Source organism: Chiloscyllium punctatum, chromosome 36 (assembly GCF_047496795.1).
Source record: "Chiloscyllium punctatum isolate Juve2018m chromosome 36, sChiPun1.3, whole genome shotgun sequence".
Taxonomy (NCBI): Eukaryota; Metazoa; Chordata; class Chondrichthyes; order Orectolobiformes; family Hemiscylliidae; genus Chiloscyllium; species Chiloscyllium punctatum.
Window position 1 is genome coordinate 12,393,710 of NC_092774.1, and position 10,688 is coordinate 12,404,397.

The following is a 10,688-nucleotide window of genomic DNA, read 5'->3' on the forward strand; positions in this document are numbered from 1 at the left end:
ACCAGACCTCCCAGTCACCATCGATTTTAATTCCCCTTCCCACTCCCTTTCTGACAAGAACATCTTAGCCTTCCTTTATTACCACAACGAACCAAAACGCAAATTAGGGAACAAACCCTATCTTCCGCCCGGGCAGCCTACAGCCTACAGGACCCAACATCGAGTTCTCCAATTTCAAATAACCTCCCTTTCCATCCCCCGACTCCCTTCTCAGCCCCGTGCCCCTCACTACCACTCCTTCCTGTCACCAACCTGATTTCTTCCACCCAATGATTAATCAGGCCGGACCCTCTCCCTATCTTCACCTATCCCCACTTTAGCCCCAGCCCCAGCACCAGCCCCAACCCCAGTCCTGAAGAAGGGTTACACCCGAAATATCGACTTCTACACCTCGTGATGCTGCCTGATTTGCTGTGTCCTTCCAGCCTCCTGTCTGTCTATTTTGCCAATTGGGACACAGACCTGGACCACGTTTCCAGAGTCTGTTCCCTCCCTGGGTTCACCCCCTTTCCTTTCAGTTGCAGCAAGTCAACAATTGAACTCCGGAAAGAAGTAGAAATGGCAAAGGGGGCGAGAAAAGAGAGTGCCGTACTCACAGATCTGAGACAGAGGAAGGAATTTGCGGTCTGAGTGAAGCTCAATGTTGATTCAGAAAGAGAGGAGCAGGAGGAGCAGCTTCAGAAACTCATGGTCCAACTTCCGCATTCAGACAATGGGGTGGCTCTGATTGGCAGGAGGACCAGTTTTGTTCTGGTCCTCCACGGTTCCCTATTGGGCCATCAAAGCAAGGTCGCGCGCCTTTTTTTTGCGGAAAGCAATGAGCATGCCCAGAGTTTTGCTGACACCGGTGGGCATGTGCACTGCGTTGATGACACCGGGAAACATGCGCAGTATGCTCATTGGGGGATGCTGGTGTTTCTTGGAGAAAGTGAGGACTGCAGATGCTGGAGACCAGAGTTGAAAATTCTGGCATAAAATTCCTGAAGAAGGGCTTATGCGCGAAACGTCGATTCTCCTGCTCCTCGGATGCTGCCTGGTCTACTGTGTTTTTCCAGCACCACACTTTTCAATGCTGGTGTTTCTGTCAGATGTTAAGTATCCAAATGCCAATAGGTAAAAAAAAGGGGGAGAGCCACAATTTGTTTTTCCCTGTGATTCGACATTGCATTCTGTCTGGCTTGTCCCCAGCTTTTCCCCGAGTCCAGAACTGGAGGGCATGGGTTTAGGGTGAGGGGGAAAGGTTTCTGAGGGGCAACCTTTTTGCACAGACGCTGGTGCTTGTCAGCCAGAGGGAGTGGTGGAGGCTAGTACAATGATAATATTTAAAATGCATCTGGATGGGGATACGAATAGGACAGATTCAGAGGGATAAGGAGCCAAATACTGGCAAATGGGTCACTAGATTAATTTAGGATATCTGGTCGGCATAGTCCGAAGGGTATGTTTCTGTGCTGTGTTATGCTATTTCTAGCTAGTTGGGACCAACTTCACAAGACTAGGACTAGGCCATTCACCCCTTACATTCAAGATCAGAGTGGTGTTGGAAATCACAGCAGGTCAGGCAGCATCCAAGGAGCAGGAACATTGACGTTTCAGACAAAAGTCTCGAATGCTGCCTGACCGGCTGTGCTTTTCCAGCACCACTCTAATCTTGACTCTAATCTCCTGTATCTGCAGTGCTCACTTTCGCCCATTCACCCCTTCCAGCCTGTCCTGAGCGGTGGCCTGACTGCGTTTATTTCAGTGAAAGAATCAGATAGATTTCAGCAGCTCTTTTAAAAAAAGTTGAACGCGCTTTCTGGCTTTAATGATGTTTCTGAAGATATTATTGTAGGTATTCTCAATTTTGAAGATCAGCCATTTCTCACCCCTCCCGACTCCCAGGTAGAGTCATCACCATCCACTATCTCTCTCTCTCTCTCTCTGTCCTTTGAAGGGCTTGATACAGCGGTCAAAAATGGTTCGAGGCTCGAGAAAGGACGGTGTGGTGGGGGCTGGGGAGAAAAGAGATAGAAAGGATGGGGACAGAGAGAGAAAATGGACGAGGGGGCAGAGGGTGGGGGTAGAGAGAGACTAGGGGGTACAGAGAGAGAGAGAGAGAATGAGTGGGGTTGGTAGAGAAATTGAGCGGGGGAGAGAGAGTGGGCGTGGTGGAGAAGTGGGAGATGGCACAGGGCAGGGTGATACTGGGCACACAGACACACAAGATGGTCACTGAGCCATCAGTTGGCCAACTTGACACACAAGATGGCCGCTGGATCACAATATGGAGAGAAACAGCAGAGCAGATAAAGACACTGTCTGGGGCCACCACAATGGACTCACAACCCAGGTGATTAGTTTAAGGCGGGTGGGGGAGAGAATATTCATGAGTAATGAACACTGCCCGCCGAAGTGTCTGGGTCCAGCCAACACCTCTTATAGAAGTGCCAACAGCATGATACAGACTCAATACCAAATGCTAATAGCCAGGGCTGCAGGAATCCTCCTTCTCAGGGAGAGCAATTAGCGCCCATTACAACAACAATGGATTTCCATGGAGACATTGAAATGGACAATGTCTGCACTGAAACTGACAACGACTGTGTGGAAATTAACAAAGGTTGTGTTGGAACTGACAATGATTGTATCAACTATCAACGATTCTGCAAGGATTACCATAAACAAATCATGTTACAAAAACAATAATCTCATCCCTGACCGATTGTATCACAAAATGTATAAAAGTTTCTTGACGTGTGCTCCGGGTCGAGAGAAGTCTCGGAGCTGACACTGTGCTGTTGGTGTCTTTCTCTCCCCGGAGCCCCGGTATTTCCTTGTGCAATAAACTCTGTCATTGAACCCCAATTCTGACTCCGAGCCTGGTGTATTTCAGGGGAGAGAGAATGGGGCGGGTGGCAGATGGTGGGGGGAGGGGAGAGAGAGAGAGAATGGATGGTGGGGGCTGGAAGAATGGACATGGGACAGAGGGTGGGATGAGAGAGAATAGATGGGTGTAGAAGGTGGGGAGACGGACTGGACAGGGCCTGAGGAATGAAACGACAGGGGTACAGAGGGTGGCGTGAGAGAGAGTGACAGGGTGTTTGGAGTATAGAGGGAGAACGGGCAAGAACCTGGGGATGGAGAGAGAATGGACAAGGGGCGCTGTGGTTGGTGGTGGAATGGACAGTGGGAGCTGTGGGTGGTGGGAGGAAAGAACGGGGGTGCTGTGAGTGGTGAGAGAGAATGGATAGGGGGCGCTGGAGTGCCGGGGTAGAAATGGACAGGGAGCGCTGGAGTGGCGGGGGCTAATGGACAGGGGGCGCTGTGTGTGGCCAAGATCAAAAAGGTTGATGACAGTCAACACTTATCAGATGGTTTCCCGAACAGAAAAACTTGCACTGGAGACTCCCAGAAGAGGGGTGTTTCATCTGTATTCCTTCAATTAGTTTTGAAATATTGTTGTGTATCTGAATTGTTCAGGGATACCTGGGACAGAGAGAGATGGCTTTGGTTGTTGGAGGTCAGTCATCTCAGTTCCAGGACGTCTCTGCAGGAATTCATAGGGTCGTGACTTCTTAGGCTCAACCATCTTCATCAGTGACCTTCCTCCATCATAAGGTCAGAGGTGGAGATATTCACCAATAATTGCACAATGTTCGGCACGATTCACAACTCCTCACAAACTGAAGCAGTTCAGTTTGAAATGCAACAAGATCTTAACAATATCCAATGGGCTCAGGAGTGCAAGTGACATATATGCCATGCCAATGACAAACAATGACTCATCCCCAAAAGAGATAATCTGACCACTGCCCCGTGATATTCAACAGTGTTACTGTCACTAAACACCCCACTATCAACGTTCTTGGGGTTTATCATTGACCAGAAACTCAACTAGACTAATCACAAACACAATGGCAACAAGAGCAGGCAACAGGTCAGGCATACTGTGACTCCCCAAACCCTGTCCATCTTCTACAAATCACAAGTCAGCAGTGTAATGGAATACTCTCCCAACAGCTTGGATGGGTGCAGCTTCAACAGCATCCAAAAAGCTTGATACCATCCAGGACAAAGTCGCCTGCTTGATTGGCACCATCTCCACATACATCCACTCCCTCTGTCCCACTGTTCAGAAGCAGGAATGTGTACGATCTACAAGATACAACACAGAAATTCACCAAAGATACTTAGAAAATACCTTCCAAACCAACAACCACTTCCTCGAGAACGACCAGGGCAACAGATACTTGGGAACACAACCTCTTGCAGGTACCCCTCCAATCCACTCACCATCTTGACTTGGAAACACATTGCTGTTCCTTCCGTGTTGCTGGGTCGAAATCCTGGAATTCTCTCCCTCAGGACACAGTGGGTCACCGTACAGCGTGTGGACTACAGCAGTTGAAGAAGGTGGGTCACCACCACCTTCTCAAGGGGAACTAAATGCTGGCCAGCCAGCGAAGCCCATGTAACACGAATAACTTTTAATAAATGATTGAAACGGAGGGTTGGAACCTGCAAACTAAAAAAAAATCGATGTTCAGGTGGAACAGACGTCGCGCTTTGATTCGGTCCTTATTTGAGGACAGATAAAGAGCGAGATACTGACACTGAACTGGAAATAGAGAGTTAAACACCTGTAGAGTTTCACTCAGTCTATCAATTGACAATCGATTAAAGATTAGCTCTTGGCGTGTTCGTCATTAACACATAAAAAAGGACGGTTAAGAAGGCATATGGGACTCTTCATTTCATCTCTTTAATGGCTGCTGTAATACCCACAATCCCATGCGATCCAGACACCGCTCTATTGGCCGTGAGCAGTGTTCATAGTGCGCATGTGTGAGATTGGAATGGGACCCCGCCCCTCGTCGTTCTGATGGACGGGGAGACCAATCTTTGGGAAACCCTCTAGGACCGGAAGGGGCCTGGTCCTCCTGCCAATCAGAACCTCCGCCACTGTCTGAATGCGGAAGGTCGACCATGAGCTTCTGAAGTTGCTGTTGCTCCTCTCTCTCTGAATGAACATTGAGCTTCAGTCCAGACTGTAACTTCCTTCCTCTGTTTAACATCTGGGAGGACCGCACTCTCTTTTCTCGCCCTCTTTCCCATTTCTTTTCTCATCCTTGGGTTCAGCTGTTGGTCTGTAGGAGCTGAGGGGAAAAAGAAAGTCAATCGAGGTGAAGGGACAGACTCTGGAAAAGGTTGGTCTAGATCTGTGTCTATGAATGTTTGACAGGCTTTGTTTCCTGAGCTTGATACATTTACTTGTCTGGCAAAAAAGGATGGTGTCTTGATCCATGTTGGGGATGGAAGTGGATTATGCTGTGGGTGACTTGCTTGTAGTAGTCCAATAAGTATTAGATAAGTAATCATGACACGCAAACCTTGGGTTATTGACTGTTTATTCGGAGCTCACGGGGAGAGCCAAGTCGACCTTATGGTCACAAGTCACTCCGACGAGAAACAGAGAGTTGTATGATTATATAGGTTACAATCATTTAACAATTAGCAAACTGTTAATTGCAGGAAATTGAGCAAACTGAGGCACTTTGCCCAGTCACGTAGTGTCTGGACAGTGTTGGTTAGTAGCTGATGTGTACAATAGGTCCTTGCAAAGAGAAAGATAATCCCATGCTCGGAAAGAATTTGTTTATCAGGTAACAGTACAGCTGCAAGACCGGGTGTCTCTGTTGAGTCTGGGAATTAAGGGTAGTTGGGACAATGCAGGGAGGAGGAGCTCAGACAGTGGATAGATCAGCCATGATCTTAATGTAGGCTGGAAGGGCCAAATGGCCTACTCCTGCTTCTATTACTATGAAACTATAACCCTGCATTTCCCATGGCTAACCCACCTAACCTGCACATCCCTGGGCACTGTGGCCAATTTAGCATGGCCAATCCAAATCAAGGCCGGTGAGCAGTGTAGTGATGTGGAAAATGAACATCAGAGAACAATAGAAAGGGACAAGGAGAGTAACTATACCAGCAATCAAAACTGGATTCTAAACATCACAAAAATTGAAATGATACATGGTGAATCTGAATGTGTGCCGCATTGTAACAAAAGTGAATGAATTAACTGCACACACTGAAATGAATAATTATGGTCTGAGAGTCCTTACAGGCACATGGCTTCAGGATGGCAAGAATTGGATCCTGAATATTGAGGGGGGAGTCAGATGGGAAGCGAGGTAAAGGCAGAGAGTTGGCACTGCTAATCAAAGCACTGATCACAGGGTAGTCTGGTGTCAGCTTGGGTTTCAGGGCCTGATTTCTCTGTCCTCTGATCTCCCTGTTCCCACAGAGTAAGATGTCGGTCTATCCTCACCTTTGCTGGACTTCTGCTGAAGCTTTCACGCCTCTTTGACAGCTTCCAGAACAAGAAAACATTCAGTCAATCGAAAGCCAACCCACAATCTCAGCCTGTCACCATTCCAGAGACAGAGTGTAGTCACAGCAGGGAATCAAACAAGAAAAATGAAACAAAATCAGAAATAAATAAATGCCTAATGTTTGTTCATTAGGAAGTAAACCAGAAATAGGGCTGTCCCAGGATTCTGATAGTGCCGTACTTGAGGAATTCTCTCTCCCTTCGATGTAACTATTAGTACTGTTGGAGCAAAGTAACTCGTGTGTCAAATCGTTTAAAGTAAAGTAGTCAGGAGAGGAGACCTTGAGCAATTAATTAGCTTTATTCGTTGCCATTGGGGAATACCTCTTAGTTTTAAATAAAGTCTGACGTATTCCAATAAAATACAGAATGTTACAAGTTTTATGTAAAACACAAGCCCCACTCTCCATTAATTATGCAACTGAGGGGCAGTTGTAAGGTTCACATACATTGTCCGGACCTACATTTCTTCATGTCTACAAAACTGAATGTTATCTTATACTGCAGGTTCAGCTAGGCTCTAATTACTGATAAGGGACAGAGAGAACCAATCCATCATTCTATGAAGCAGCACAGTCTAATGGCCTGAGGAGCAGAGACAGCCTGCAGCTGCAAGGTCAGGCTATCAAAACAGAATTCCTTAGCCAGGGCTCAGACAGCATTCTGTTAACAGGCTACATTTTACTGCAAACATTGCTTTGTGACAATATGGCTTCCATGCAGTTTTGTCAATTTTGATCACATTCTCCCACAATCCCTCCTTTTTTATTAAAAAGAGGAGTTTGGGGGTGTCAGCAAAAGGGGGATTATACCCAGAGCCAGGGGGATTGTCAGGGGTTGGTGCCTGGAGATCGGACTGATAGTCCTCGGGTTCAGTAAGGACAGGGGCAGGAGGTGCCAGGGATTGGGAATCATCATCAGGGGTTTCATCAGGAATGGGAAATCTCAGCATCTGGGAGATCGCTGGAGAGGAGGGCCACAACAGTGAACTGAGCCGAGCACAGGATTGTCTGCGGGGTGACTTTGATTTCCAGTCGAGCAGTTCCAAAGGCAGGGGGCAAGAAAGCTGCAAGTTGCTCAAACACCATAAGGGCTCGCTTGGTACGAGTTCAGGATGGATGGGGATATGGGCACATACCTAGCAGCTAGAGTGGTTGACCTTCTGTGCATAAAAAAAAGTATTAAACTGTAATTCCTGTTTATTAGAGGTTATCAGGCCCAATCAAACATAGTCAGTGAAAGAAAGATAAGGAAGAGTGCAGTGAAAGGCAGAATGATCAGGCTGAACCATTCACGATGAAGACTGAAGATGTGTCTCTGACGGGGGTCTTCTGGTGTTCCTCCAGGAGGTGGCGCTCGTTTTCATTGTGTTGTGTGTGTCCATGCGGCCTCCCCATGACCTTGACTGTTGACCGGGGAACCCCAGCAGGGACTAGGAACGGGCCTTTCCATCTCAGCCCCAATATGCCCCGGTCCTAATGCTGAGGCTTGGCGTTCCCGTGAATGTAAACTCTGAAGAGTTTTGGTTCACTGATGCAATTATTTCCCACTTGTCCAACACGAGAGTGTCCGCTGTTTCAGCCATTGGGATGGTTTTGATTCATCTACTAAATACATCTACTCTTATTCGACAATATTCATAACAATGTACGTGAGGTGATTCTATAAAAGCAAGTTGTCGACAGGGAAAAAGGCTGACCAGGCAAGGAGGTGGTTAACAAACACACTCTCTCTGCCTGCGCCCCTCTCTCTCTCTGTGTAACACTCTTCAACTTTCTACATGTCTCAGTTTGTCAGCTTTGATTATTCCTTCCTTCCAAGGGTAATGAGGCACTCACATTCCAAAACAGCCCAAGTTAGGGAGTTGAGCCTCATAAATCCTGACACATTGCTGCTTAGCCAAGTGTGCAAACTCTAAATCCCTCTCAGCTGTTCCATTTGTAAGTTGAACACTATTTCCAAAGCAAGTTGTTCATGTCTCTGCATGAGTCCACAACTCGGGGGAAGTACAACGGAGTCTTTCATAGTTGCCCCAATGTGTCCTGTATGTCGAATTCATTCAAGTCAGGACATCTTGAAGTGAGCAATTATACTTACTGCAGATTTCTACTCCCCATTTAAAACTAATATTGGGCACTCGAACAGATCGGGGGCATCTTGAAGGATGGCACGGACCTCAGTGTGGGTCCAGGGCTTCTCAAATAGGGTTTCACCTCTCAAAACCCTGGGGCAAGCAAATTCATTATTACTAACTTTGTAAAGCACAAGTGCTCTCAGTAACATTACGTCCAGACGCTAGGACCCTGTTGAGTTCTCTCACTAGTATCTTGTGGCTGAGTAGGGAGAATTGTATCAACATTTCGAACAGCATTTTTGTCCCTGGCCAGCTTTCCTCTTTATTTTGGACACAACAAGAGCAGCAACCACCCTCTATATTTCATCTCTCAAAGGATATCGGCCGGTGACCTGAGAGGACCAGGGTATCTCCTGCCTGACTCGCCAACTGTGGGGGGTGGAAATAAAGCCCCATGTCAGAAAAGAATTTGTTTATCAGGAAGCAGTAAAGCTGCAAGGCCAACCGTCTCCGCTGAGCCTGGGAAACACAAGCTTTAGCAAGCAGGCACTAAGCTGAGATTCAAAATGGTTTCCAGGCTTTAATATGTGACAAAATGGCTGACCCAAATCTAACAATTTACTCCCACATCATCGCAGGGAATTAAACAAGAAAAATGAAACAAAATGAGAAATAAATACATGCTTGTGTTTACTGTATGTTTATGAGGAAGAAAACCAGAAGGAGGGATCTCACAGGTTTGTCCTCATGCCCAACTTGAGGAATTCTCTCTCTCGCTTACATTTAACTATTCGTATGCAGCTTGGATTTACATCACTAGAAATAAAGCATCTGTTATCAAATACGCATAGAGATAGACAGCACTGATTTAGACTTTTTCTCTCCCTCATGCACATACACACACATAGAAGTCCATGCCAGTGAATGTGTATCTGCAGAATTATATTTGCAGATACATTCTATTTTGCTCAAAAAATGCAAAATCTGCAGGCACTCAATACGTGCAATATTTTCTGAATTCCACTTTGGAAATAGAATCAGTCTGACCCAAGATCGGGACACAGAAGACTCTGACCTCACACCTTTACTGCATTGTCTGAGCTGAGATGTCACATTTTGCTATGAAACCTTGAGTTATCTTGAGAAGGTGACAGACTAGAAGATGTCATGATACCTGCAACCCATTCGAAAAGATAAAAACTTAACAATCCCAGGTTTGTTCAATATATCATTTCAGTGGCAGGACACGGGAATGTTTTGCTATAAATTCTGTGTCTTATGATATTATTCTCCACAACCACCTGATGGAGGAGCAGCACTCCGAAAGCTACTGGTTCCAAAGAAGCCTGTTGGACAAAACCTGGCGTTGTGTGGTTTTTAACTTTGTCCAGATTAGGGTGGGTTGACCATGTTAAATCACCCATTGTGCCCAGAGATGTGCACATCAGGGTGGATCGGTCCTGCTAAATTACCCATAGTGCCCAGGGATGTGCAGGTTCGGGTGGATTGGTCATGCTAAATTACCCATAGTGCCCAGAGATGTGCAGGTTCGGGTGGATTGGTCATGCTAAATTACCCATAGTGCCCAGAGATGTGCACATTAGGGTGGATTGGTCATGCTAAATTACCCATAGTGCCCAGAGATGTGCAGGTTCGGGTGGATTGGTCATGCTAAATTACCCATTGTGCCCAGGGATGTGCAGGTTAGGGTGGATTGGCCGTGCTAAATTACCCATAGTGCCCAGGGATGTGCAGGTTTGGGTGGATTGGTCATGCTAAATTACCCCTAGTGCCCAGAGATGTGCACATTAGGGTGGATTGGCCGTGCTAAATTACCCATAGTGCCCAGGGATGTGCAGGTTAAGGTAGATTGGCCATGCTAAATTACCCATAGTGCCCAGGGATGTGCAGGTTCGGGTAGATTGGTTATGCCAAATTCCGCATAATATCCAGGGATGTGCAGGTTCGGTGTATTATTCAGGGTTAAATGTAGAGCAGTGGGGGTGAGGGAATGGGTTACCCTTGGGAGGGTCAGTGGGGCAGTGTGGCCTGCTTCCACACTGTGGGGATTCCCTGAAGGGAAGGGATTCTCCTCCCCTTCTGCTGCAGGGCCGCGCAGGTGCAGTGAGGGGGCCCCGCTGTCCACCTCGCCCCGCCCCCTTCACTGTCACCTTACCCCGCCCCTTTAATGACGTCAGAATGCGGAAGTGGCCCCGTCAGTTTGAGTGACACTCC